Source organism: Bombus bifarius, unplaced genomic scaffold, assembly GCF_011952205.1.
Source record: "Bombus bifarius isolate JDL3187 unplaced genomic scaffold, Bbif_JDL3187 scf7180000008165, whole genome shotgun sequence".
NCBI lineage: Eukaryota > Metazoa > Arthropoda > Insecta > Hymenoptera > Apidae > Bombus > Bombus bifarius.
This window is the reverse complement of record NW_022884487.1, coordinates 552,156-569,142: the sequence shown is the minus strand read 5'-3', so window position 1 is coordinate 569,142 and position 16,987 is coordinate 552,156. Positions and strand designations below refer to the sequence as shown.

At 32.3% G+C, this 16,987-nt stretch overlaps 1 protein-coding gene and 1 long non-coding RNA gene across 3 annotated transcripts in view; one reads left to right on the top strand and one right to left on the bottom strand.

Annotated features, from left to right (window-relative positions):
- LOC117208983 (beta-1,4-galactosyltransferase galt-1) overlaps positions 1 to 16,987 on the top strand; it is a 167,718-nt gene that overhangs the window by 43,205 nt on the left and 107,526 nt on the right. The gene's annotated exons all lie outside the window — the stretch shown is intronic.
- The window catches only part of LOC117208986, a 28,856-nt gene continuing 22,264 nt past the window's right edge, over positions 10,396 to 16,987 (bottom strand). Inside the window, exon 3 of the long non-coding RNA XR_004487817.1 lies at positions 10,396 to 10,962. This is a non-coding gene — a long non-coding RNA (uncharacterized LOC117208986). The remainder of the gene's footprint in view (positions 10,963 to 16,987) is intronic.

The window sequence follows — 16,987 nt, the reverse complement described above, 5'->3', positions numbered from 1 at the left end:
TAAAATTATATTATTTAATAAGAAGAATATTACAATTTCAACAACATTAGCCCTCTTTTACTTTTGTAAGGTAATATTATACACGAAGATTATGAAAATCGATTGAAATTTGAAATTATTACACGTAAATGATATTTGATTCGAAATTCTTAAAATGTAATCCTTAAAAATCAACAAAGTCTTTATCGTTAAATTGTTGAATTATGAATATTTTCCTACTTCAAACTCCTTATTTTCGATTTTTTAAAAGATCTATTTCAAACTGATGGTAAGAAAAGTAAGATGGTAAGAAAAGTGGTTAAGAAAACTGACACTGTTCTTAGTCGCACAGATAGCATAATATTATAATTCTAATTTCAATGAAATATTTTTATTTTCTCATTGATAATTTTCCATATCTTAAACTATCTGCTTCAAATTGGTTTCCTGAATTTTACTTCTCTCTGTTGCATCGCTCTTCTAATAAACAGACGATATCATTTGGAGAAATTAGAATTTGTTTGTTTATCTAGATACAGTGTACTAATAACGATAGAGTAATAATAATTTCAATGAAATATTTCTACACTTTATTTTCGAATTTATGGGTATACAGGAGTGTCTTCAGAGTTCTTGGGGATCGTTCGTTTGTAAGTTATTATCGACGCTTTCGAACTCAATTTTCCACTTCATAAACTGCGTTGGTAACTTCCTATAGATGTAATCTGTTTCGTAATTTTTAAATTTATTCAGATTAACTTTATATTTCTTAAATGTAAATTATATTCGTAATTAACACGACGATCCTGCAGGATTAGTTTGTCGGTAATTGCATCCGTCGAATACCTGTTAAAGTTGTCGAAAGTTAATTTAGTCCTTGCAAGCTCGACGGAAATTTAATATCTCGGAGATTTATGAACCGTCAACTAAACATTCAATAACGAATATTAAATTTCGATCTTCCATCACGGGCAAGTCACCGTCTTAATTATCTCCTTTGACGAATGAAATCAAAATAATCGTCGCTTAATTGCCCTTTATGAAGTCAACAGTTAGTTGTTTCAAAGCCATAAACTAATTCAATCTTGAAATTAGTGAAATCTAAATACCTTATTATCCTTATAGATCAGTTTATCGTCCTCAGCTTATTTCCGCATTGCTTTCTCTCTTTTTAATATCTATCTATATATATATGATATAAATAATACATGTATGAACCAATTACTCTGAAGGCAGTGGGTCCATTTTTTGAAAAAATTGAGAAACCGAAAATTTCACATATGCCTTAACGTGAACTGTTTATTTATAAGCAGTTTATAATTTAAATGTGAAAACAATAGGGTGATGCCCAAAAGCAATAGGGTGGATCTACGTGAAAAAGGCAAGTCGAAAATATACATAAAAATTGTTCATGTGAGGGTTCATTTGCGAGTTTGTCACGTTTGCTTAAACTTGATTAATTATGGATTAGCTGTGAATGAAGAACCAGCGTGAAAGTAAGTGAAAAATGTAAAATACAGTTGCTCGTTTTGTGCTTTGTTTTCAAGAAGATAGAATTTGAACATGGCTTCCTACAAGCGCGTAATAAATTTTCGAAAATTTATATTTATATAATATTTCATTTTACATTTTTTACCTACTTTCACGCGTAGAATGATATGTAGAATAATAACAAGAAATTATAATAGTATACAGTACGAGTAGCTGTGAATATTCTGATTAAATATTAAGACTTATTATTAGTAATGAATAATTGATTGTCTAAATAGTTTTATGAGCTTCGTGTTTTATTATTTTGTAACTTTTATGTTTTCGGATTTGTTTCAAACATTAGCATGCAGTCGTACGCCATACAAAATATTTTTTACAACACACATAATGTAATACATTCAAATTAAATCCCTACGAAGCCCAAATAATTTCACGAAACACTTTATAAGTTTCAATACTCTGTACCAAATACGCTATTACGACAGTAAATAGCTAACATTGTAGCAAACACAGCAACATTTCACTTCTAATCTGTTTCCATTTTATTTATATTACCGCGTGTTTTTTAATATCGTACTTATGAAAGAAAATTCTAAAAATGTGTTTGATATTTTCTTTATCGTTACTTTCTTTAAAACCCCACAATTTTATGAAATTTAAAGAAACTCAAGTATCTATAGCAACGTGAATTATTTCTTTTTAAATCGCGAAAGGTCAATTTGTATCTGCATTTGTATAGTGGACTTCTGGAAAGTATCTATTGTTTTAATACTTTGTTTTGTGCCCTGGTAAAACAACATATAACTTACCTTATTTATGTCTTTCGATACTGTTGCACTTACGCAACTTGATTACATTATTTCATACAAATGTTTGATCCTTCAACCAGGAACAAGGAAGCTTTGCGACACTGTTGAAAGATTCATGTTAGGAATTTTTATATTTTTATATGGATCGATACGAAGTATTGCTCGACCGAATCATTCAGGCGCGTGTCCTTTTTCAAAGTCTTGAAGTAAAGTTCTTATTCCTCGCAGTCCTTTTACCGGAACGCGTCCTTACTTTCTTCACTCCGCGACCATTTCTCTCTTTCAGGAATAATATTCCTACTTTTTAAGGCTACTCGACCATGAAGCTTATTAAATTCAAATTATTCGAAGAAATCCAAAAATATTTACTTGTAAGTAAAATGTAAAATAAATAAATGTAAGATATACGTGATTTGATGGTAATAAAAGACGCGGTAATAAAAGAATATTGTCACTTTTTTATTTTCTATAACTAGCGCTGATCTTGTTTGTTCGTTACTCGTTACACGGCTATAATGCCGAACAAAATTACATTTATATATTTCATATGTTAAAAAAAAAAAAAATGAACACTTTATACGCCCTATATATCGCATAGCTTCTTCAGAGCAAACACATAAATACCAAGTTATTAGAACAAGTAATTAAGGACATATAACAGAATCTAGGCGAAGAAATTCAAATATAAACTGACTTTGATTGGACAAAATTATAAAACACTTGGTCCATTTTCCATTCTTTTGGTAGACTTTTGTCAGCAACTGTTCGACTGTGGGTAAACGCAAAAGTGTAAATCCATCGCTTACTTATAATATTAGTGCATTTGTTTAAACGAAGAAGAAGTAATTACTCGAGGGAAAGTGACTCTCATTATTTCATGAGTGACAACTCATTAGATAGTTAGAAAGTGTTGAAAAAAATGAAGCTTATGGAAAAACTAAAAGAGGTTGGGTCTTGTACTAAATCTGAACGCGATAGGCAATTCCGTCTATCTTTCAGATCTTTCAAATTTTAAAGAGACTGCAAGGTAAATCGTCGAAAAAACAGGAATGCAAACACATTTGACAAAATGTTAAACCAACGTGTTCTATAACTGATCGAGCAACTACTCTTCATTTTTCGCTGTTCTCGCGTTTTCTCGTCGCGCGCGCACTATCGCACGCCTAGAGTCGCTACAATCGAAGATACTGAGAACAATAGTCAACGTCCTATGGTATGTCAGAAACGAGGATATACGCATAAAAATACCAACGGTCAAAGAAGAAATCGACAGGTACGCAGAAAAATACAAGAAAAGAAGACTGAAAAGAAATTATTAAAGAAATAAAATAGTCAAACTCGAAGATGGTATCCTGCTGGGGGTAGCCATCCACATGTTATTTAGCAAAATTAAGAAAAATTTACCGAATGTCCAGCTGGACAAATTGTAAAGTACAAATTAAATAATAAAAAAAAAGAAAGGAAAATGCTATTGCACGCTCCGAATAGATAGCCCAATAACCGCACTCGCATTCAGATTCAGATTCCACTGTGAAGCGTCTTTACATTGCACGCACGCACATGCACAGTTCGGCTCCCGATCCAACATTTTACACGCGTGCCTTTAACGATCGCTTGTCATCGTCATCGAGATGCTCCGAAGGATCGTGAAAATATAAATTGCAAGTTCTTTTGTACAAACTTTTATCAAGGAACGATACAATAATCATGCAGAGTTCCGATATTAGCTTGACGTTCTACTTTTTCTGTCCTGTCCTTTTCTTTGGGGTCCTATATTTGTACCAGAATTCTTATATTGGAGAATGTTCTAGTTTACTGTCTTGGGAAGGACAGGGGCGATAAATCAGCGCGGGTAATGTAAATATTTCCGCCTTGATAAGGACCCGATAAGACGTTCCTCGTATACTTACTTGGAGATTTAGCGAGAGTATGGAACTTTTGAAGAGAAAGAAACGAGATCAGAGTTTGTTTGATGGATCGGATACACAAAATATACAAAAGGTATTTGTATACCGTTGCATTTATTACTTATTATTTGCGTAGGTAGCAATGAATTAAGTACGAGTGTATTAAATTTCGAATCATTCAGTAGTGCTTTCGAATTATAGGATTTTATTTATTCAGAAATATTAGAAATTAGGGTTTCCGATGATTTCTATCCTAAATGATAAGTTTATTGATAGATGGATCTATTTAGGATGGATTAAACAGGAAACGATGATTATTTAACGTGAACTAAATACAGTAATGTGCTATAACTAAGACGACTAAATGGGTAATTCACAACTCAACTAATAGCTTACAACTCATAACAACTCGGCAACTCAACTCTCGACTCCTCACAACTTGACTCTTAGTTAACGATTGACTATTAATTCGTCTTTTTCCCTTGAGCATCCCTTTGTCTTTTCTCATACCCCCATCACGTACGCGTTCCGTAACCGTCCGCGATCATGGTCATGTAGGCCTTCTTTCACGTAACTATTCGACTGAAGGACCAACGACGCATTGATTGGCCGCTTGGCCCATTGAAGTTTCCCGACCCTTTCGGCCTGTCGGCACTTAGGCTTTCTCGCAACGTTGTTTACAGTTTACACGATATTTTTCAGGCAATCTGTCCACGATACTATTGAGTTGGCAACTAAGTGATTGCGGATTTTGTCATTAGGTGTTATTGACAAAATCCGCAATCACTTAGTTGCCAACCCAATACAATATGATTACAAGAATTTGATATTATGAAAGTGAAACGTAGAACGTAAATAAAACAAAATGCTTAATTGGAAAATAAGGATACTTGCGAAAGTATTTTGTAGCTACTGAGAGGTCGTTAAAGGAGAGCCTTTCTAAACCCTCTCATTCACTCTCGATACCCGATGGTTACGTGACTTCGAGATATATGCTATCGTTGAATATCTGCTTATTTTCTCCTGCATTTTCACTGGCCATACACAAGGCTAAATAACGCCAATGTAACTGACACCGACGACCCTTAAAAATACGTCGTCACCAGCACGCATATAGAGCGACTTATTATTATAAAAGAATTGAATGTCATAAAAAATGTATTAAAGTAGCGGATACTACACAGAAGTCCATTGCATAAATCAGAAATATTCTACGCTATAACGAAAATATTCGATGATTTAAAGAAAATTAATATCGTAATGTTGAACATCTTCGTAATTTCTTCATACCTTGTTAAATTGTAAGGAACGAGTGGAAGAAGAAATGACGACTAGAAAAGCTTTAGCTAAAAGATTCAGAAAATTCTTGCGATTCTATAACTTGCGATTCTATAACCGTAATGCTAAAACGCAAAATTCGATAATGTACTGTAACTGAGAAAGTTACAGATTAAATGTTGTTTCTGATAGGTTAATGGATCGGTTAAGGGATCAAGCCTTAACCCGAGATGACTGAAAACATAGCTACGAACAACGTCGTATCATTGTATCATCGTGGTCCATGATTGGTGGCCGACCGTGAAACACAAACAATCGAACCCTGTAGTTTATACAGCCACGTTGTTTTCGCTGATAAATTAGCGGAGATCCGTGGTCGTTGAAGAGTCAACGATAATCCCTGGGAGATGTTCGGCGGTCGAAGTCAGAATCGATTCAGTGCAACAAGCGGAAGGAAGTAATAACCAGCGCAAGGGTAAACCGCATCGCACACGTTTCTGCCGCACGACTTCTCTTCTTCTCAGGACCATGTATAACTTCGTGACACGACGTGCACACTACTGGGAAATCGGTCCCTCCGGGGCCGTGGAAAATCAATGCTTGAAGTTTGCTTGCTTCGTGTCAGTGAAGAAACTAAAAGGGGCTGTAACAAAAGGAAAAGGAGCGAAAGCAAGAAAGCAAGAAATATATATATAAATAGTGGAATTGGGTATGTTTTCAAATGGAAATAACACGGGCTGACACTTGGACAGATTACCTGTCGCCGTGAAAGCTTATCGTTTTCGAATAAAGCAACGTTTTATTGATTCACGCACCGACACTGGCAATCGAGTTTAGAGTTTTATGCGCGACACATCCATCCAGCTGGATTTATGCACCTTTTCACGGTACACACAGTCGTTTGTGTAGACCAGTTTTCGGAGATATCGCGTAGCAACCGTGGAATCCAGCATAGAAGGATAGGAGAAGCTACGGCGTTTTATTTTGCCACGATACGCGGTTCGATTCTTTTTGAGCTATTCGTTTTTGGATTCTGGTCTAGGCTGAATTTATGAGCTTCCTGGGACCACGAGTTTTGTACTGTTTTATACGGTTTCCTGTTGGCGTAGCTGGGGAATTCTACGTACAGTAGTTTCTCTGTGTACGCTGCCCGTGAAAAATTCAGCAGAATTCTTATTTTCCAAGAGCCTTTATAGGTTCATGTACTTGTTCTCCAAACGACGAGCGGTTCGAGGAAACATTGTAATCTTATAAAATGTAGTTTTATGACTAAGACCGCGGATTTTTTTGCGTCTGTAGGAAATTAGTGTTGAGAATTGTGGATCTTAATCGCTGAAATAAAAGTAAAGGAATACTTAGATTACACTTAGAATTTATATTAAAATAGTTTTAGCTTATTTGATAAATGATTTACAGGATCTTCGTCGATATATATTTGGACGCGTTTCAGCACTCTGTTTGTCTCACCATCTTCTATACCACACTACGAACGGAACAATTGCATTCATCTGTTTTTCGACACGCTGTGCACACACATACTTTCATACACTCGTACTCACATACGTGTGTCACTACTACGCGGGTAATCTAATCTAGCATACAAAATTATACATATCTCAATAATTTGGAAATGCAGAAATACAAAATCCACGGAATATGTAAAAATATATAAAATATCTGAAGTGTAGTAGTTTTTGTAGTATTTAACGTATGAAATAACCTCTTATCCAAGCTTCAGTTTTTCAATTATATTCGGAAAAATATGAATTTGCATAAATATTCGCAGTCTTGTTACGACTGATATTGAAATTACTGATTGTAAGAGGCAAAGATAATGAACTATCTTATTTTCTATGTTATTTTCTTTCGTAATCCATGAGTATTGGAAGCAAGTGAAGGCTGTTAAAAGTTCAACTGAATTTCGATATATCTTGGTATATTTGTATTTCTGTGTTTTATTGCTATACAAAGAGGATATAACGATTTTTGTCCACAAGTTAATATCCTTGTTTTCTAATCGCAGTTGGAGAAAGAATAACAAGGGGAATAGTTGAAAAAGGACAATACTTTACAGATTTTTTATACCTGTGTTATAATTTATTTGTGTTTTGAAATGATAAAAGCTTATAAATTATTCATATCGCATATGCATTTAAAGTTAGTTTTATTTAAATATGTGACGAATCTATAAAAATGACTAGTTTTGAAATTAGTCTGAATTTCTAAGAAACATCAGCTTCAATTCAACAGAAATTGCGAACATACGTTAAAGAAGGAAATACAGAAATAGAAATGTATGTTACATTTTATCTAGTTTCCTTATCATCCTATCATGGAACTATCGTATTATTAGAAGTCTAGACTCTAATCAATATTTGAATTTAGCACAGAGATCAAGATAAGAAGCTGCACGAGATATATAACGATATGCATTACGGTATAACACATAAAAATAAAGATATTGCCACGAAGAGTATGAAATTCATAAACATAATAGAAATTGATATCAATGCACGTGACTGTTAAGGTTTGAAAAATATTAAATATATTATGATAAATTTCTCAACAAATTTTGATATGTCTTTGACGTGTATGATTTTATTTAAGAATCATTAGGAAGTATACAATCCTGTGAGTAACAAATCTTGTTGACGTCGATGCTTACCAACTGATCTACCAATACGACTTAAACTTTCGCAAATTTTGCAAATACGTATAGGCAAATCGCGGATACTTCATATTTCATCGAATCATTATTTTCCAGAGAAACAAACATTGAAATGCGATCGTGAACACGTATATACGTTGTACGTCGTAGATTCATAACGTAACAGATTCCATCAGAAGTCATTGTAATATATCACGATTGTGTGCACCAGGTTAATATTGACTTCATCGATAAGTTGGATCAGATAAAATAAATAAGATGAATCGAACAAACATACGCTTCCCATCAATTTTATTCCTTTGTTTGTAAACCTCGATGTTGTTAATTCTGAAATTGTCTAGCAACAAATTAAAACCAAAAAATATGTTACGCAAATATATCGTGACAATTTTTATATATGAAACTGAATACGTAGAGGTTTGAAGTAAAAAATACAAATTCACTCCTCTACGTGAATTTTGTACTCGAAGTTTCATATTTTCTCGTTTTTTAAATCATTTCGTAATTTAAATACGAACGTTTCATTATACGATGGTGAACAAAAGTATTTTTATAGCAAAACCAATGGTCTCTTATTCAATTTATTCGTAAAATAACGTTTGAGTTTGAAGTTTACACGAAAATATTTGATCATTTATTACAGAAATCTCGTTATATTTTTATTATATTTTACTTTTATACTGGTTTCGTATATCATACAAATATTCGTACTAAATTGGAAATCCACGCATTTCATACATGCAAATTGTAACATTCGAATATTTTCATTATGGTATTATAATTCCTGCGACCCATAAAATGTGGTTAACGAAAATTTACGAACGTTGTAAGAATATATCGCGTTAAACATTAACTTGACATTTCGGGACCACGACTGGAGTAATATTATCGAGAGTAATTTCGATTTAATTTTATTTCCACAAATATTTTTTAATTGATCTAACTACATTAATTATATATCAAGTGTCAACAGACGATCATGATTTATATTTAGCAGCCATTAATAATTCTATTTCACTGTTGGAGATAGAAAATATCAGTTATTATATCTTGTGATATGGATAACGATTTATGCTACTGTAATTAATGTTCATTGTGCTATATGTATATGTCTTTCGTAGTATTCGCAAAACTCGTGCAAGTTCATTATGCAGCATTAATCTACGTACAATATCTAAAATAATCGGTGTATCTCTTTTCTGCAGTATTAATCAAATAACAATGTTTCTGCAAAACATTCATCAAATAATTCTGCAAAAGGAACAAAACCAAAGATGAAAGAACGTTCGTTAAATATTTAGCCTATACGATTCGAGAATTTTTAAAATACTGATTACCTCACTTGAAAGTAGTATTCTTTTGATTTTCTAATTATCTCATGGACTGTATTTATATTTAACATAATTTTATCAAATTCTGGTTTATTGAAGTAAATTCTGTAAATCTTCATATTCGCAAATATCAAATGATATTTAAACATTTCATATTATTATATTACATATTCTATGTTATCTTTCGTATTATGTTGTGTAGAGGAATCAGTGATACTTATATTTGTTTATTGAAACTCTATATATAATTATTATATCATTGATTTTTAATATTATAATTTTAATAATATTTAAAAGGAATAGAAATATATCGAGAAAATATAATTTCACGTTCATACGTTCAAAATCAAATGTATGGACTAGCCATAAAAAAAATGACGATAAAGGAACGTATGTGGAATTAATGTTCCATATTTTCAATGCATAAATTCATTACAACATATTTTTTCTTTAATACATGTATACTTATCTAGAAGTAATTGCATGTTTTTGTATTTAATTATTGATTACTGAAATTAATTAAATCCAGTTTGGCTGTGGTAATCGAACGAATGGTAATTTATTTATTGAAATATTTTACAAGGGCACAATGGTTGCAAACGGGAAAACAGAACAATTTGAAAGTATCAAGGGTGATTGCAGCTAATCAAATTAAATAATAATTTATATACATAGAAGTAAATATAATTCATTTATCATAGATGCCATTTTATGATACTAATATGTTATTAAATAGATACATTCAGTTTAAATGAACATGATGATGGAATCAACATAAGTTAGGAGCAAAACTTTGACGAGTAACAAAATAGACAAATATTTTGATAAAGGTGATAAGAGAGAAATATTTGATAAAAGTGAGAACGAAGTCAATAAAAAATTGTCCTGTGTTACTATATATAATCCTCACATATGTATATATTTTGATATAAGCACTATTTATTCAAATATGAATACTATATTCCAATCTTAATATAAAAATATGCGTTTCATCTTTCATTAATATTCTTACGTACATCTATTATATTTAGATAAATATACAATATTTGTACACTTAAATAGTTTAGCATAAACACCGTTTCCCCGAGCAAACTAGCATTACTTCTAAAAAACCATATTTCATTTTCCATTTTTTATGAAATATTACTCGCGCTAGGAAATACGAATTCAAACGCGCAGCCAGAGGCTTTTGAGACGGTCGATGGTCGATGTATCGGAATGTCGCTGAGAAAATAATTTTCCGATGTCGATGCCAGGCTTTAACGTTTTTTCTCTGGTCCCGTATTTCTATAACGTTCATACGCGTCGGCTCATAAATGCGTTTTCGTAATTATGCCTTGGTTCTGGCTTGGTGAGGCCGCGCATTCAGATTTTTCGCCGCGTTTTCCTTTCTCTTCTGCCTATGGCTGTGCAACAGAGAGAAACTCGAACGTCGGATACGACTCTAGCCACTAGGTGCCTCGTGTAGAAAGGCAGCTCTATTAGCGGAGTCGACCGAGCTAAAAAAGAAAGAGAAAAAAACAGAGAGTAAATTTACCATCCCTTACGACCTTAAACGAGCGTTTTAAATTAATATGAGCTGAAGGGAGTAGCACTCTGAATAACGAATGGCACTGTGTCACTGCTACCTGTGTAAGTGCGTTGCTTTCTCCTTTCTCGATCGATCGAAGGAGTCGCAAGCTGCTAAATGCGCACCCAGTTCGATCGTCGGAGAATTTTTTCGCCGAGCAATTTAATGTAATTCAATGATGTTCTCCACCGGGATTCCACTTGTTTCATGATAATTTGATCAACGTGGCGATCGTTCGATCTGCCAGCACACGCGAGAGGAATATTGCTGTCTGGAGGAACTTGTTGCCAAAACGTGTTATCGTTGGATATTTGGAGATGCGAAGAGGCTGCGTTTTTTCATATTTACGTTTGGATTTGCACTTTGAGATGTTTTGGGGATTGATCTTGTGTGCTTTATACGGTTCGATACGAATTACTTTATTTTTGTTTCTATATGATAATCTTTGCATGATAGTGGCAAAAAGACTGGGATGTTCATTCATTCTACTTATTTGTTTTGGATGTAGATTTTCATTGAATAGCGCTCAAAATTCTTAGTCTCTTTGTTGTTAAAAAAAGGAGTGAAAGGTCTGTTTAACAAGATATTTTTCATACGATTGCAAATTTTCAATTTTGTAAATATATTTAGAAGCAGTAGCGTAGTCGAAATTAAGTTATTTTTACATTTTTAAAGATGTATGCAATATGAAATATGATGAATTGAAACTTATTTATTAAGATAAAAATCACTATAAAATTATGTAATTAATAGACTGGTTCAAAATTATTCTAGAGGAAACAAATATATTTTAAATTATAATAGGAAACTTTCACGTTGTTTATAAGTTATTAAATAATTTTGCATCGTCAAAAGATAGATAATAAATTAATGTACGTATATTATGCACTTAAATTAATTAATTCAATTAATTGAAATAATTAGTTTATGTTGAATTTCCTACTCGTGTTATAATTATGCTTTGATTCTCTGTTAATTATGTTGTTCCATTCTTTTCAAAACCAGCAAGATTATAAATATTTTTTAACATGCTAATTTATTATCGTATATTATACATATATTATATATCCTATATAATATATTATACATATATTATATATTATTAATAGAAATGTAAAGCGTGTTGTGCGCGTATATATATTTGTCTTATTATCCGTATCTGTTCTATGCCTAGTATTTTACTTCATAATTTTTCTTGCGAATATTTTATACAAACGCTTTCAACGATATTATTCACCATAAATCAAAACCAATTCACGTTTAAGCTAATTTCGCAATGTCTGGGATTTCTTAGTTTTCTATTTCTGAAACTCACAGTCTTTAATTAGGAAATTAGTTCTGCAATTCAGGAGATCTAAATCTACATATTCTCAATAGAAGGCTGATTGTAGAAGCATAACATCAGCCGGCTAATTTAGCTAATTACTTGGTTAATAACCAACCCTGTCGGAAGTTTCTTAATTTCGTCGTTAAATGAACTTGGCTGACAAAAGTTCATTTAATTATTATGATAACTGTTTTTTTTTTTTTGGCGTAGTTATGTCACAGTTTCACACGAATTATTATGTAAATATCGAATACTTTTTTTAAAGAACAATACTGCGGGAATTTTATATTTTCTTTGGTACAAATTTGGATTTAAACTTTATCTGTGTAGATAAATGTAATGTAGTCGCCGTGTAGCATGTGCTATGTGCACTCTCAACGTTAATGTGCTTTAGATGGGTATTAGTGTGAAATATAGAAATGACTGATAGAAAAAATTATGCTTCATCCATTTCTGCTTTCATGAAATGAACACAATAGTTAAGGCAGTAGTTTAGGTGCACAGAGCAACTTCAATTATGAAAATATTAATTATTATCGAGCGTATCGGAACATTAATTAATAAGAGACTAGAGCATGATGTCGTTGTGAGAAAAGTTGAAAGGCATTATTACGTGTGTTTTCATTTTAATGATTATGTTTATGAAATAATTCGAAGTAAATGATCTACTCTGACCTGAAAACGAAGTTATTCGGTTATTTGAAAAATTCGATTATTAGAATAGCGCATTCGATTTTCTAAAGAGTCCAATTATAAGAATAACGCAGAATAAACATATATATTGCATTTGCAACAAATGATGATGCTTCGTATAAACCATTTAAATTTAGAATATTTAGCATTTGAAGATTCCATAATAGTAAAACTAAATGCATAAGAATGAAGGAACTTACTATACACTCGTATTTAAAAATTTCTTCACTTATCAAAGAAATATTGAATAATTGAGTAAATATGTAAATATTGTTTTATCAGTCAAGCTTTAACCTTTCCGAGGTCACGTTTTTACTCAGAAACAACAGAAATTGTACACTGATAGAATAATATCACCAGTTTGTACACGCTAGAAGATTATTGAACAAAGTAGTGCATATTTCGTCCAATTGTATTATTGCAAGGTGCTTAAAAGAAGTAATTTGTAATTCGTATTAAAAAAAAGTTTGATTTATGCGACAAATATAATGCAATAAGAACGCAGAAGATGCCAGAGTCTCTAATTTGGATATAAAAGATATAAAAAATTTGAGGAATTACCTGTGTCAAAAAGTTAACGTTGATTATTAATTAAAGTGGAAAAAATGACCGACTTCATTGCTAACTTATGTCACTTCTCCTGAAAAATGCTTCAGAGGCATATTTTTGAGCCAGGGGAACCGAAGAATAAATTCGTCCAGCTTGCGCCTTCACGTGTAATCGTTAGGATATAAATTCTGTCCCGGGCTTGATCGATGCTCTGCGAGGAAAGATTTATATCTACTAACCAGATGATCTATGCGATAAACTTTCCCTGTGAACTACCTTCATTCATAAGCATTAGGACACTTGCTGGTCTCGCACGAACTGTGACATAATTAAATCGCAGATATTTATGCATTTATGAGAATATTAAATGCGTTGAAGGGTTTAGAATGCATTAATATGGACAAATATTCGCCATATTCAGAGCAAAATGTCCAGTATAATATTCACAGCGAGCCAAAGTGAACAACACGTCCTTCAAGACAGAATAACTTTTTTTTCAAATTCAATCAAAATCAATCGCTTGATTCGTTCTGAGAAATTTCGAGGATTAGTTTACTAGGTGATATGCGAGAAAAGTGTTGAAGGAATTACAATTGGTTTTTGCAACATTTTTGTCTCCAACACATTTTGCTGATCTATGTCAATTATGTGGCTATATGCTGAGGGTTTTGTCGAAATCGGTTGATACGGAAACAGGCGACCAAAGACATAATAATCTTTAGATTTTAGACCGGAAGTTGCGAAAACTGTAATTTTCATCCGTTTTTAGTCGTTTGCAGTTCGTAGCAACATTAATTGATTTCGATAAAATTTTCAGAACACAGGTACATAACACTGGTACCAATTCGTTGTCCTAATTTCCATTACAGACCCAGATAAAAATGTTGTAAAAAAGTAACATTTATTTGTTTCTTCGTGATTCCGACAAATTTCACTTTCTTCAAAAAGTTTGTCACATGTTCGAGCCAGTTCCTCTAACTTCTGAAAGAAATCAAGTAGTTTGGTCGTCTTAAGAAAATTATTCCGTTTCAATAAAGCACGTGTGTTCACTTTTACTTCTTACTGTGAGCTGTAACATTGAGAGATTTCTAATTTTAAAGGATGAAAATATCTTCATCTGGAAACAAATCTTTCACGTACTCAACTTTTAAATGTATGATTTTCTCATGTACATTATGAAAGGAGGATGTTAAAAAATGACCACTTTTGGATCTGCTTGCGAGCGAAAAATTCACGCATTTAACAATGTCTCTCAAGGAACAGAAAATGTTACTGGCATTTATCCGAGATGAGATGGGAATGCTGAAAAAAATGAGTGCCAGAATGAAAAAGTGGCAGCGGTCAAATTTCCCTACAGATTACATTTAATCTTCATTTTCTTCAGATACTGATCCATCTATAAAATAATTTTCAGAAATTCTGCTGGTAAATCGATTGAAAGTTCAGAATCGAACAAATTCCAAGTATCACAAGATCGTTGTTGGCTATTGTTCTCACGTAGCAACAATCCGGTGATACTTCAGATCTACTCGATTTCGAACTTCGAGTGATTTATCAGCGGAATTTCCGAAGAATCAATACGTCGATACAGATGGACAATTATTCTGTAGCTGGATCAGATTTTGAAGAGAACGAAGATTAAGTGTAACGCACGGATAAGGCTAACCGCTGCTACTTTTTCATCTTTGCACTCGTTCTTCTCAACTTTCCCATCACATTTCGGATAAACCCTAAGAACATTCTTTGTTACTTGAGAGATGCTCTTAAATGTCCTGCAGACATTTTTTAAAAATGGCCATTTCTTAACATCTTCCTTTCAATTTACCAATTTATGTGTTATAAAGTTATAAAAGAATAGTTTCAAAAATTTGTATTCTCGCTTTATATCTTTTTTATTTGTAAAAAAAGTTTGTTACCAGATGACTATATGTGTATGTGTAGGGCGTATGAACAAATCGAAAATTAATTCTTGTGGAAATAGAATAAATTGTTCACCCTGTTAGCTGTATACAATTTTCACCACATTTTAGTGTACTGTAATCATATTTGAAATATAAGAGAAAGTAATAGCTACGATTAACTGTGAAATTTTTGGATTAGCACGCAAAGATTATAACGCAAATATAGAATGGCGATGCTTCATATTTAATAGCATGAATTATAGTTTATAGTAATAAATGTAGGTACGATACATCTGTGCATGAAATGTATAATTTATCGTAATAATAAACTGTAAATCAAATACGTATTTGTATGTTGATAAGCACTGTATGTATTCGAAGGTTAATTATATCCAGAAAAAAACAAGTTTACATGAACATTCGCAGTTTAGTAATAATTACGGATCATTTAATTAAAACAATATGAACAGAATTGTTAATTTCCAATGCAACTCCATTTGGGAAACCAAAACTTCGAACATGCACAAACTAATTCGTTACTTTAATTATAAAATTCAAGTCAATAAAATAAATACAAAAGATCAAATGATCATGACTAGACTTAGAATTAATTAGACCGTAACGCATGGGACGCCTAACGGATAAATCACTAAAAGTACGCGAAGAATGCAATATCCCAATTACGACATTTATTACGCAATTGGGTAACTCGAGGTATGCAACTGGTATTGATATTCGGGAAACGTTGATAAAACCAGCACACACGCAGAAACTAATTGACTGTTCAAAGAAAAATTCGCTATACTCTAAGACCTAATATAAGCGTGTTTTTATTTAACACTAGAACTACCACATCAGTCAAATTGACTAGTTTTACAATTTTATTTTAAAATTCCTACTTCATGTTATATTTTTTTCCGTAATGATGTAATGACTTTCGCAACGATAACTAAAAGAATAATATACTGAATTTTATTTTCTTTTTTATGTATTCAGACTTAAAATAATTTTATATCAAGGCTATTTATACCAATACCATTAAAAATGACTGGTACTTAGCGTAAATGGGTCCTGCAATCTGTTTATCGAACTCCAATTAACCAGTTTCCTCGTTTTGTATAACTTCCCACACGTTTTTACAATTTTTACTGCGTATTATACAATATGATGATATCAGGTATCAGGAAAATTTCGAATCAATCGCTAGATCGTTAACACTAGAAATACCACACCAGTCAAAATGACTGGTTTTACAATGCTACAAATGTGTCAATCTTTGTTTAGGGATCATGGTCCTAGATGGATTAATAATACCAAAAATGTACCACATGACATGGAATTCCTTCTGTAAAAAAGTAATAAAATATTCCATTATCCTTCTGTAAAAAAATATTCTATTATTACGTATTTTTTAAAGACCACTTATTTTGACTCGTTTTGGTAGAAATAGTGTCGTGTTAATTATCGGTAGTTCTAGTGTTAAT